The sequence below is a fragment of the Euleptes europaea genome, chromosome 3 (genome assembly GCF_029931775.1).
Source record: "Euleptes europaea isolate rEulEur1 chromosome 3, rEulEur1.hap1, whole genome shotgun sequence".
NCBI lineage: Eukaryota > Metazoa > Chordata > Lepidosauria > Squamata > Sphaerodactylidae > Euleptes > Euleptes europaea.
Genome location: NC_079314.1, coordinates 25,638,914 through 25,653,271, shown reverse-complemented (window position 1 = coordinate 25,653,271; position 14,358 = coordinate 25,638,914).

The following is a 14,358-nucleotide window of genomic DNA, read 5'->3' as shown; positions in this document are numbered from 1 at the left end:
ATGATGGCGATTGAGAACATCCTTTTTTTCCCCCTAGAAGAAGAAGAAGAGGGTTTTTATATGCCAACTTTCTCTACTATTTAAGGGAGACGCAAACCGGCTTACAATCACCTTCCCTTCCCCTCCCCACAACAGACACCCTGGGAGGTAGGTGGGGTTGAGAGAGCTCTAAGAGAGCTGTGACTGGCCCAAGGTCACCCAGCCGGCTTCATGTGGAGGAATGGGAAAACCAACCCGGTTCTCCAGATCAGAGTCCACTGCTCCAAACCACCGCTCTTAACCACTATACCACGCTGGCAGTAGAAAAGAGCAAGAGTCCAGTAGCACCTTAAAGACCAACACAATTTCTGGCAGGGTATGAGCTTTTGTGAGCCACGGCTCACTCCTTTTGCCGAAGGCTCTGCTCTTCCTGTGGCGATGGTCAAGTCACAACCAAATCATGGCAACGCCTGCAGTTTTTCCAAGGCAAGAGACCTTCAGAGGTGGTTTGCCATGACCTGACTCTGGCTAGCTACCCTGGACTCCCTTGGGGGTCTCCCATCCAAGTACTAACCAGGGCCAACCCTGCTTAGCTTCTGAGATCTGACACGCTTGGGCTAGCCTGAGTCATCCTGGCCAGGGAATTATACAGTAGCAGCCTGCTTTAAATGGTTCTTGACCCCCCCCACACGGTGTCCCCTTTGAGCTGGATTAAAGGAAGCTTTCCTGGAACCTGACTCAAAGGAGAAGGATCTGGGAGGCTCATGGGTCATACTCATTTTTTAAAATTAATATTTTTATGTTATAATCAGAAAGGTTCAGAAGGAAAAAAAAGCAAAAGGGGAAAGATAAGGATATCCAATATACAATTAGGAAAGGAATGAGCACAAATATTTAGAAACAAATTGAGCAGACCATATTACCCTGCTATTCTATACCATTTCACAGTCGAACGATTGCCCAGGTTATAAAAGGAAAAAGGAAAAAAAAATTTGGGCTGGTTGAACATATAATATAGGAAAAAATCACCTATTATAGTTATCAAATATATTTAATATCTCTACAGTCAGGGTGATTGTCTAGCTTTGAAATTAGGATAGATATGCCATTGATTAATATTTTGCTTTAAAAAAATATTTTGTTGATATTAGTCCTCAACATATTTATAAAATAGTTTCCATTTCTCGTGGAACTGCTTGTAGCTCGTATCATTACTTATGTTTATCATATTGGTCATTTTTTGCCATAGTGGCATATTCCGTTAGTTTATCTTTCCATTCTTCAATATCTGGGAGAAGCGGTTGTTTTCATTACAGGTCATACTCATGATGAGCGTGACATCATGTGGAAGCTCTAACCACAAAAAATGTTGGTCACGTCGGGTTGCATATGGGGGTAAAAAAAATGTGGAAGCATCATTCTTGTAGAGGGAGCAGAGCTGTGGTGTAATGCTCTGTGGGTTGCCAGCTCTAGATTAGAAAATACCTGGAGATTTTTGGGGCAGAGCCTGAGGAAGGCAAGGTTTGAGGAGGGACTTCAATGGAGTATAATGCCATTGAATCCACCTTCCAAAGCAGCCAGGTGAACTGATCTCTATGGGCTGGAGATCAGTTGCAATCCCAGGAGATCTCCAGCTAGTACCTGGAGACTGGCAACCTTAGTAATGGATCAGCTTGGGAGGTGACCTCTGTAAGGGATAGGGTTGCTAACCTCCAGGTAGCACCTGGAGATCTCTCGTTATTACAATGTACCTCCAGACGACCAAGATCAGTTCCCCTGGAGAAAATGGCTGCTTTACAGGGTGGACTCTATGTCATTATACCCTGCTGAAGCTCCTCTCCTTCCCAAACCCCACCCTCCCCAGGTTCCACCCCAAAATACCCAGGTATTTCCCAACCCAGAGCTGGCAACATTAGTTAGGGGTAATGTCTTTTTCTTCCATTTTCTCAATTCCAGCCCAATTCCATGATGATGCTTTACTAGGAATCTTTGCTGTTAGACTCAAATGTTATCCTATTTTGCAATTCACTTGCAGATTGACTGAATAGCTGTGATTTAATAGGAAGAAGAAGAGTTGGTTTTTATAGGCCGAACTTCTCTACCACTTAAGGCAGAATCAAACCAGCTTATAATCACCATTCCTTCCCCATATATTAAGAAGGTAGGGTTGCCAGGTCCCTCTTCGCCATCGGCGGGAGATTTTAGGGGTGGAGCCTGAGGAGGGCGGGGTTTGGGGAGGGGAGGGACTTCAATGCCATAGAGTTCAATTGCCAAAGCAGCCAATTTTCTTCAGGTGATCTGATCTCTATTGGCTGGAGATCAGTTGAATTAGCAGGAGATCTCCTGCTACTACCTGGCAGTTGGCAACCCTATAAGAAGGTAGAGATATGACATAATATACTCTCTGAGTTGGATAGAATAATAGTATGTATGAGGTAGTTTAATCAAAATTTTGTATATTTAGTGGCTTAGTGGCAAATTTCCTCTCCTCCCTGCCCTATTTTGGTATCACTTGTTTGCCAAAACTGCCTTTAAAATATGTCTTGTACTTTGTATATAGTGCTATTTCATTGCTGGATTTCTGTTTTTAAAAAATTTCAACAGTAGGGGGACCCTGGTGTTTAAGGACCAGAGAGAATTGAATTGTTCACATTTATTTAGCTTGTTCACCTTGCTTAACACTGTAAAAACATTTCATTACTATTTTTCAAAAAAAAGTTACTGTCCTTGTTCGGCAAGAACATTGAACTATTTTTTTTTTTTGGGGGGGGGGGTTAATTAACGTAAGTATCAAACCTAGATGGAGCTCAGTGGTGCAGAGTGGTAAGCTGCAGTACTGCAATCCAAGCTCTACTCACGACCTGAGTTCGATCCCCACAGAAGTTGGTTTCAGGTAGCTGGCTCATGGTTGACTCAGCCTTCCATCCTTCCGAGATCGGTAAAATGAGTACCCAGCTTGTTGGGGGTAAAGGGAAGATGACTGGGGAAGGCACTGGCAAACCACCCTGTAAAACAAAGTCTGCCTAGGAAACGTCGGGATGTGACGTCCCCCCATGGGTCAGGAATGACCCGGTGCTTGCACAGGGGACCATTACCTTTTATCAAACCTAGGGATGATCAAAGTTTCCTTTAAAAAAATTCTAATGAAGTGTTTTAAATCCTGGACTGTTATTTTATAGGAATTGACCAAATCAGATTGATTAAATATGTAGAGAACTTGAACAAAAATTAAAAACCATTGTAGACTCCGTGGGAAGAGAAGTGTGTGGGTGATGTCACAGATGCTAGCCAATAGGCAAGTAGAGAATACTGCAAAGCAAAGATCTTGCCACTTTTGATGGGTGGAGGCGGCAGCGGCTGGAAGCGTGCGTCATTGGTGCCTGAAGGAGCCGCCGCTGCTCGGCCTCTGACGGTGAGGCTCTGGGATGCAGGCTGCCAGAAGGTGGGCTGAACCCCCGGCTGGCGCTGGGAGGAGGTGGGGGAGGAAGGGGCGAGGGGAGATGGGGAGGGAGAGAAGCATGGGGTCTGGCGGGCAGAAAGGTGCCGCTGCTGCTGCTGCTGCCACTGGGGCCAGGCAGTGGCTTCTCCCGGCAGGGAAGGCGCCCCTTCTTTAGATTGTCATTTGTTCATCCCTGTCCCCATGCGTTCGATTTTTTGAACGCAGGATAAAAAAGTGCGAGACAGAACAGGGACAAACAAAAGACAACCTAGCCATGCGTTAATGGCCTAATAGAACATTTTTTTTGCAGGCTCATCCCAGGATGAATGGGGGGGGGAGCAAGTGTTTTTTTTCAGGGGGGTGTTATTCTGAGAAACTAATGACCTTTTAAAATGTTGTCCCTGTCTTGTAGCCAGTGATAGATACCATTGCTGGGATAGCTGATCTCACTTCTTTGGCCCCCGCTGCCTCCCTTGGGAAGGGGCTCAAATGACGGAGAAGGATCAAGATTGCAAAGGAGAAACTGGGATCCCTGTTCTCCTGCCCAGGCAACGTGCCCCAGCTTTACAGCGGTGTGTTATTTCTGTCAGCTGCATTGAGATATTAGGAGGTGAATGGGCTTATTTTTTTTCACTGAAAGGCTTGAAAGATTGTTGTTTTCATTGTACACTGGCCAACAAAAGTATTTGGAGCCTGCTTCTTCTGCAGGGAAACTGGGAAGGTTGGGAGGCTAGCAACCTCGCTCAGATCCCCAAAGAGAAATGTGGGGAGTTTCTACTTGGTCAATGGCTATGTTTTCTTTTTGCCTTCCTCTGTTAGTTATTTATTAATTTTTCTAAGACTTTTAGAGTACCACCGAACTGTTAATTAACAAGAGACAAAATAAAACAAAACAGAAAACAATATGGACTCTCCTGAAGTTACCGATTGGTGTGCAGGGTCAACATCAGCAGAGAGGGAGCAGGGACAAGCGCACTTGCCCCAAATCCCCACCTATGTGCTTTCACTGAGCACAGACACAGTACCCACATTCAGGAATGTTGATTCTTAGGGTTGCCAACCTCCAGGTGGTTCAACAAAACAGCACTAGGCTCATATATAGAAAAACATATATTGCTATTAAATACAAACTGATCCCAAATACTAAGCACAAAGAAGACAACAATGCCAATACATGTAACAAACACACATCCCCATCACTAAGCAACCCAAAAGTCTCTTAAAGGAAAACAACTTGCAGCTGGACGCTTGGAAAACAAATAGTAAGCAGCAGTCCTGGGCAAGAAGACCCGGCTGACTTTGGCGGGTTGGTCATGCGCAGTAAGTTGGAAATGACTCGGCTCACTCCAGCGAGTTGGTCATGTGCCGTACTTGATCTCAACAGGAAAAAATCGAAACTTGATCTATGCTGGTTGATCATGCACAAATATGGTCCCGAGGAAAAACATCCATATAAGTGTTGCCAAAAATTACAGTGAGGGTGAAAATATGAATCCAAAGAAAGTAACGTGTGATCTAGATAACTTTATAACACGTTTTGCTAGAAGGCTTCATCAGCCTAAAAATAAAATATATATAGAACATGAGACAAAAAGTGCTTATAAACTAAACTAAACATATAAAAATCTACAAAATCTACAACAATTAAATACTACAAATGGGAACATCAGCCAACATGCAAAAATAACTTACCATTTATCAAGTACAATTGGGATAGACAATTATCCATAGTAACAGACCCGTAGGTTCAAGTTTCCGTTATGGGATCTCTACAGGGCTAATGCCATGTACCATATTAAATGATATTACAGGTGAAAAGAATTAATGCGCCAAGAAGATTCAGTGAAAAAATTAATGGGATAAACCCCAATTTACTTTCTAATACTCAGTATGGATCCAACATCATATATCTTAATCCTAAAAGGAACATTCACGTGAGGGAAACGTCATAAGGGAACGGATTTAAAGGAACAAATTTAAAGAAAACAGGACATATCTAATTCAGTATTAAGGCCATATGGGACTAGTGTCTTAAAGAGGAAAATGAACCTACATTCTTGCTGTAGCAAACAGCATTGGATATCAGTTTGATTACAGGGATATGGTTTAAATTGCCACAGGACAAAAAAAGAAAAATCATTTTCATTATGTCCCTTCTCCATAAAATGGAGCACGAGAGGAGCTTCTTTTACCTTGGCTCTGATCCGCGGTCTGTGTTCCCCTATGCATGTTCTGATAGTTCGTATGGTCGATCCAACATACATCAATCGGCAGGGGCATAGGATCGTGTAAACAACAGAATGGGATGAACAATTAGTGAACTGCCTTAATTCAAATTTGAATCCTGTAGAAGTGGCACTAATGTGTTTAACGGGAAGACTTAAGGAACACACAGAACATGTTCCACACTTCTTATGACCAGAGACAGGTGGAAGAGAGTGTGATGTGTCGTTGAAGCCTGAAGGATCACTAAGGTGATAAGCTATTATATCAGAATGAGTTGTTATATCTCGAATAGATCTGAATCTATGCAACCTGCAAATGGGGGGAAGTTCGTATCCTGATATTGTCCTTAACAAATGCCAATGTTTCTTGATGATTTTATCTATTTTGCAAGTTCATATCCAATAAATATAATGTCCCACATTTCAAAAATCTCAGTCGTATAACTAATAATTATTCATTTTCTTTCAGGTATGGATTGCAGGTGAGTATATTCTTTCCAGAGGCAGGAGGATCCAAGGATATCCTGGGTAGAAACCTTGAAAGACTGTTTTGCATGGATTCTTTGTGATGGAACAGAAAACAATAGGTTGGTGAGGTGGAACTGATGAAAGAAAATTTGAAACGACCGTCTTCCTCTTCACCTTGGATCCTCCTGATATGAACTTTTGTACATATATGTGTGTTAATGTGGTTTGTGTATAATACTGTCTCTTGTTTAGCTGTACTAGTTGTATAGTTTGTCTGTGTCAGATTTCAAGTAACCACATTTGTACACAGAGGTGTCTGTTTTGGATTACTACCTGAAGTTTGGCAACCCTATTCTCCATGGAATGTCATGTAGAAAAAATTTACATTGCATGTGAATGTGTGAAAGAAAGAACCTGTATCTCTGCTAGAAGGTAAGTAGTACAGAGGAGGCAGTTTGAAACAGATGGGGTCGGGGTCACGCTTAAGCTTTCCCCTCCCTGCTACTTTCTCCTTCCCTCACAGGCCTGTTGCTGCCCCCTCACAGGGTTCTTGATGTGTGTCTGTGGGGCAAAAAGTCACCCCACTCTCTGCCGTGACTCCCCAGAACAGCAGTGGGTGTTCTCACCCAACCTTAATTGTGGCTCATGATGTATCTGCTCTTCTCACTTTTTACCTCCAGCAAACAGGTTTGTCATCTTATTAAATGTTATTTCTAAAACCTGCAAAACCTGTGTACCCCGGGGGCAACAGTGGGGTGAAAAGCATTGTGTATGGACACCGCTCCTTCCCCCAAGAGCTCTCTAAACTCTTTTCAGCTCTCTTAAGCTCTGTCACCAGGCTCTGGCCTTAGGGCCAAGTTAGATATTACTGGGGTGGGACTCTTTATTTGGTGCCTGTTCATGTGCGTATGTGTGTGTGTGTGTGTAAAGTGCTGTCAAGTTGCAGCCGACTTATGGTGTTTCCGTAGGATTTTCAAGGCAAGAGGCTAACAGAGGTGGTTTGCCATTGCCTTCCCCTGCATAGCAACCCAGGTATTCTTTGGTGGTCTCCCATCAAAGTATTAACCAGGGCCGCTCCTGCTTAGCTTCTGAGATCTGACCAGATCAGGCTAGCCTGGGCCATCCAGGTCAGAGCTCCTGTTAATATATCAAGAAGGAAATTGGAGTTGGAGTGGAGGGTCTATTTTTCTATATGAAAAGAGTGGGCTGGTGAGGGGGGAGTTCATACCTTCCCTTCCCCACCTTGTCTCATTGCATCCTGTTGCTTTAAGCCCTTTTCTTTACGCCTGGGAGGTAAGCTGGGAGAGAAGAGTTTCAAACAATAGAGGGCAGTGAGGTATGATGAGTACGTAGCCTGTTCAAATGTTCATCCCTGAAGAAGGTGCAGTCGAAACAGGGCTATATCCGGATCCCTGTCAGCTCGTTTGAAGGGTTCAGGAGACCATAAATTTATTTCTTGAAGATATAAAGGAACTACGGTTCTACTGCACAGCTATTGCACCTTATGAGAACTTTACCTTTATTTCTTCTCCAGAAGACCTAGGGCTCTGGAATTGGATCTCAGGAGTATCTGGACTTTGGAAATGTCTGGAATTTGGGATATTTTTGTAGTTGTGCATCATGTTATAGTTATATGTCTTCATGTATTGTTTAACATATGCCCTGTCATGTTGAACTGTTATTACACTTGATATTTTCTGTATGAGTTTGGCACATTTTTGTGACTGCTGTTAATTGGCTGAACACATGTTACAGTTGGCTAACCTGATTTTTGAGGACCTGGAGGTTGGCAACCCTACGGCATGAACACTTGTGCTGGAAAAACGCCTCCAGGGAGGCAGAGCTGGTGCACAAGGCTCCTACTGCTGCATCGCTTTCTGGAGCTGGAGTAAATCGCCCTGCACCGGTGTCCGTGCCACTTTGCATGGTGTGAGTGGCATGGATGTCGGTGGTGGGGTCACGCTGGCTCTTAAGCGGCTCAAGCCCCCCCCTTAAGGATTGCACAGTTCATCAGGTTTTCATTTCCCCCCAAACATGAACACCAATAGCAGGAGAGGAGCTAAAAATGCTTTAAAGTGGCAAATTAAAATCTTAAAATGCTCCCAGGCTTCAAATTTCAAAGGGTAAATGTGTTTGGTAGATACTGATCTCCAGACTACTGAGCTGAGGTCCCCTGAAGGAAGTGGCAACATCGGAGGGCAGACTCTGTGGTACACCATACAGTCTGCCCTCCAAAGCTAAGGTACAGTATACCATAGAGACTAGGAGAAACAGAAGTCATAGAGTGAAATCACATCCCTACTGATCTCCCTCCCCAGGGTCTGCCCCCAAATCTCCAGGAATTTCCCAAGCCGGAACTGGCATATCTTCCACAAAAGCTTGTGCTCAAATAAAAACCTGTTAATCTTGAAGGCGCCACAGGACTCCTGTTTGTTCAAAATTCAAGCTTCAAAATTGGAAAGGTAGGCTTCTATTGAGTCACATTTCGAATCAGAATCTGCCTTTAGTTTGATGGCCCTGGCTTTTAAGTAGGGTTGCCAGGTCCAGGTCCCTCTTCGCCACTGGTGGGAGGTTTTTGGGGTTAAGCCTGAGGAGGGCAGGGTCTGGGGAGGGGAGTGACTTCAATGCCATAGAGTCCAATTACCAAGCGGCCGTTTTCTCCAGGTGAACTGATTTCTATCGGCTGGAGTTCAGTTGTGATAGCAGGAGATCTCCAGCGAGTACCTGGAGGTTGGCAACCCTAATTTTAAGTGTATGGCAGCGCAAGTCTGTTTTTGACTAATACACCCCACTTTAAGGAACTGCTTTCATATTCCTTCTGATAAGGATGGGTCTGCCGAGTTCTTTCGGTATGTCAAGATAAGGCTCATCTTCTAGAAACTCGCCCCACAAAAACTTCCCACAAGCCTGCCACTCTTGCCCACGAGTGACCACTTACTCACATGTTTTGGTTAAAACACAACACAACTCGGGAGGCGGCATAATGAGCTCCACGGCGACGCCCGCCGTAACCAGCATCACACACACAACCTCCCATGGCTGAAGCAGGTTTTAATTAAGTTAATGCCAGGGAAGGACTTTGAAATCCTCATGTGAAAAAGCACAATAGAAAAATGATTACGCTCCGGCTCAGGACGAGCTCTTTGAAAATTGTCAGTGCGACTTCTTTTGTTCAGTTGTTGGTGTCGTTCCTTCCTCGGGCGCTGAACTGGGCAGTTCCTTGCCCGAGGAGGTGTTCTGCGATCTCATTTCGTCAAGCTAATCTGGGTTAATGAAGGCAACACTGATGCTCCCCCCCCTCTTAATTTCTTGAAGAAGAGTCAGGCTAAGGGCGATGCTGGGTAGCAGCAGACTCCGTGAGCATTGACGTTCCTGGCAGAAAACCATCTTGGAGAGGGATGAAACGGTTCCCCTAATCGTCAGAAATGAAAAGAAATCAGTGCTGCAGGTCTACGAGAACAAAACAAAATGGAAAACAAACCAACCCAGGTCATACGTTTGAAATTGTTCCGGGATTGCAACTAGGGTTGCCAATCTCCAGGTGGTGGCTGGAGATCTGATGCTATTACAACTGATCTCCGGCCAATAGAGATCAGTTCCCCTGGAGAAAATGGCCACTTTGGCAATTAGACTCTATGGTCCAATTGTCAAAGTGGCCATTTTCTCCAGGTGAACAGATCTCTATCAGCTGGAGATCAGTTGTAATAGCAGGACATTTCCAGCTAGTACCTGGAGGTTGGCAACCCTTGTGTAAAGTGCCGTCAAGTTGCAGCCAACTTATGGGAACCCCAGCAAGGGGTTTTTGAGGCAAATTAGAAGCAGAGGTTGTTTGCCATTGATTTCCTCTGCAGAGTCTTCCTTCATGGTCTCCCTTCCAAGTACTGACCCTGCATAGCTTCCAAGATCTGGCTTCCATGTCACCGTCCCTCCTGTCCCGTCTAGAACTACATGAGGAGAAATCTTCGCGCACATATTGTTTTCCAGCTGGTGGGCTTTTGGATTCCTTATACTACATGTATGTGCAGTTCTCACCAGGAAAATGCCCCTTGAGGTGGGTAAATATGTATCATTGTGTACCAATAGGTATCTCAGATTAGGTGTTTAAAACACATCTAGTAATTCCATCCAATATATTTCAATATTGGGATAAGTTCTTATTGAGTCTGTCCACTACATGGTTATATTGTCATTTATTGTTACGGCCATTGGCCAGCATAAAATAACAAAGTAGTACAAGTACCTATATAACATTAAATAAAAGGAAAAGGAAAGATGAAAAGTAAAATAATATGGGCTAAAATAAACTGATTAAATACATTATCAGCATAATAGCATACCAAATAAACATTACACATTATACAGTGTACATTACCCGTCACTCATCATCTGATGTATCACTAATAATATAACCCTTTTTACTTTGAACATTCCTTTTAGTAATGGTCTTTCTGCAAAATTTAGCTACATCATAGGAAATAGCGGGTTTTTTTATCTTCAGGCAGAAATTGGATAATTTAGCTTTCTTGATGCAAATGACCAAATCATTGTAACCAAAGATCAATTGTAGATCTTCTAAATTCCGCATAAAATTCACAGTATAATAGAATGTGTGACAAAGACTCCTCTACTCTCGCTGTACACAAACATTTTCTCATCTCTCTAGGTTGATTTAAAAATCTACCTAGAAGAACAGCTGAGGGGAGGGCATCAAAACGTGCTCTCGGGAATGCCCACCTCAATTTTGGTGAAGTAATATTAAAGAGGTATGGGCTTTATCACCACCGGCTAATAAATTCTTATATGCCCCAGGAAGTTGTGCAATCTCCGACTGGAGCTCCGTATCACGCAACCGTTGATGGACCATAGCTTTTGCTCTATCCAGCCCTAGGTCCATCAAACGCACAGGGTCAATGCCCATTGAGGCCATGGTTATATTATAACTGGCATATTCTAAGGCCTTAATAGAAAAAAAAATTCAAAGAAAGAACAAACAAAACAAAACAAAAATTGACCTTGAGAGATTGGTTTGTAGCTCTTCTTTTAACCACATAATGGATGGACTCAGATAGAGGGAGTCATGAGGTTTATCCTTCTGCCCTGGTCTTCACTTCCCCACCCCCTTGTAATTATCACAGGTCTTCATTGGCATGCTTATATAAAAATAAATATGCTCATATACGAATTATAAATGTACTATAGGTTTCCGGGGGTTTTTTTTTGCTTTTAAGAGAGAGAAAAGCGTAGAACTTTTTTTTTTTTTAGTTCTGAAAACATTCCATCATCTGCAGGAATCAAAGACCCATTGAAAACTACAAAACCCCTTACATTCAGGGTTTTAATGAAAACCAAATTTCTCATTTGCCGTGTTTTCCTTTGTGAGGATGTCCAGGGGAATACAACGGAGTTTGGGGGCTGATTTAAAGAACTTGGTTAAAATGTCTCCTCATCCAATCAGAACTTACATTGCATTTGTCTGGAGGTTGGCAACTCTGTTATGCAGCATGGTGAATGGAGGGTGCTGGCAATTTGTCGTGGGTGTAAATGGATGGAGCTGATAAGGTGATCTTTGGTGTGACAAAAGGGAGATTAATATAACTGTGACAGCATCCCTAGTTGCAGCTGTTAAATACTGGAAGGGTATGATTCTGGCTTTACTCACAGAGCAGGTGTAAGGATTACCTGGGCCTCAGGAGGTGTACGGATGCAGAGAAATTCTGAACATTGATTGATTTGACTTCAGCTTTGATGGTTCAAGAGGTTTTTTTTTAAAAAAATGAAGGATAATATCAGGGCTGCCCAGACTGTTTGATTTATAGATAATTTTCTGACCGAAAAAAGACATTACTGTGTATGCCCTATAGTTCAGAATTAGAGGAATAAGGAGGACCCAACCCCACCATATCTCTGCTGGTTGGTTATTCTTTTGTCATGTTGATGCTGATGTCTCCTTAACTGTAAATTGGGGGTAAGAGCAGGAGGCAAGGGATTCATTCAACTGTTTGGAAATGGTTGGTTTAAAGCAGAGGTTCACAAACGTTTTGAGCCATGGAGCACTTTTCAGGAGAGAAATTCGTCACGGAGCACTAATTTTCACCCAGCACCTATATACTAAACCAAATGACAGTAGTATTTTTCTTTCCAATCTCTTCACGGAGCACCAAGAGATGTTTCATGGAGCACCAAGTGCTCCACAGAGCACAGTTGGGAACCTCTAGTTTAAAGGAAAGCACTCTGTAGATTTTTGTGTGCATATTTTGTGTTACAGATACCATGGACTGCAAAAAAGACAAATAAGTGGGTTCTAGATCAAATCAAGCCTGAACTGTCCCTAGAAGCTAAAATGACTAAACTGAGGCGATCATACATTGGGCACATTATAAAAAACAAAAGTCACCAGAAAAGACAGTAATGCTAGGAAAAGTTGAAGGTAGCAGGAGAAGAGGAAGACCCAAAAAGAGATGGATTGAATCTATAAAGGAAGCCGCGGCCCTCAGTTTGCAAGACCTGAGCAAGGCTGTTAAGGACAGGACGTTTTGGAGGACACTGATTCATAGGGTCGCCATGAGTTGGAAGCGACATGACAGCACTTAACACACACACACATTTTCTGTGATGTTGCATGCTCCCCCCCACGAACATGAGGAATTGCATCTTGAGCATTGCAGGGGAAATTGGCAAAACTGTTTCCAAAATTCCAACATAGGGAACTCTTCAGCCATTCAGACACTCATGTGTTCATGTTGACTTCTCCAGAGGAGGGTGACATGTCAAAGCCATACCTCATGTGAACATAATGCAAACAATGTTCACAATGCCATAGAAGGAAAATAGCATGCCAAATTATCATGGAATTAGATAGATCCCTGAGGGAGCACGCAGAAGACTCAACACATCACAGCATGATATAGAGATTAAGAGTGGTGTTTTGGAGCGGTGGACTCTGATCTAGAGAACCGGGTTTGATTCCCCACTCTTCCACATGAGCAGCGGACTCTAATCTGGTGAACTGGGTTGGTTTTCCCACTCCTCCACATGAAGCCAGCTGGGTGACTTTGGGCTACTCACACTCTCTCAGCTTCACTACCTCACAGGGTGTCTGTTGTGGGTAGGGGAAGGGAAGGTGATTGTAAACCGGTTCGATTCTCCCTTAAGTGGTAGAGAAAGTTGGTGTATAAAAACCAACTCTTCTTCTTCTTCTTCTTCTTCTTCCACTTGCTGTGTTCTGCCTGGCAACCTTACAGGTAGGGGAGGGGGAAGAAATGTTAAATAACCAACCCAGGCTTCTCTAGAGGGTGTCAAATGTTGATGCCACCCCCAAGTGCTGAATAGGATGATTTGGTACTGTGGTTACGTTATGCTCCATGAAGTTGGTGGAGGGGGGGATCCTGATCCCCTGTTTGGGAATGGTGAAATATTGCTACCTTTCTGTTCCAAAAAGGGAAATGAGGGCGAGGTCTAGGAAATGCCACTCTCAGGGCCACACAAGTTGTCAGCTAGACATAAATCCAGACCCTAGTCTCCCCATGGCTTTGTTAACCACGAGAAAGTTATTTTGTGGAAGCCAAGACACTAGACAGAGAGAGAGAGAGAGAGAGAGAGAGAGAGAGAGAGAGAGAGAGAGAGAGAGAGAGAGAGAGGTTTATTATTTAATTTTCAGAACATGGTTCCTTCAGGAAGGAAAATCAACCCTCTTCGACATGGCCCTCACATACATTTCTCTGTCTCATTAAACAGACCCAGTGGAACAATTCATTCTTTGAGCCTCTTTTTTAAAAAAAACCCAGCCAATTTTACTTTACAGCCCATTCCATTTATGACCCAGGAATAAAATTACTGTATCAGTTTCATTACATACATTGAAACCTGGGTGTTCCACATTCAATTTTTTTTTTAAAGAACCCATGAAATATAAACAATAATAGCTGCCAAGCTGGAGGGAAGCGGAGAGAGCAGGTAGGCTGCAGCCTATGGTTGCTAACTGCCAGGCAGGGCCTGGAGTTCCCCTGGACTACCGAGATTAGGGCCCCCGGAGGAAATGGCAGCTTTAGAACGTGGGGCTCTGCAGCGTCCCATCCACACTGAACTCCCTGCCCTCTTCCGATTCCACCTTTCCCAGTCACTGCACCCACCCCCAAATCTCCAAGAATTTCTCAAGCCTACTGCAGACTTTATGGAGAACTGGTGTGGCATGAACACCTAGGCAGGGAACACCTGGATTCAAAACTGAGAAATCTGCCCTTGAAGTCA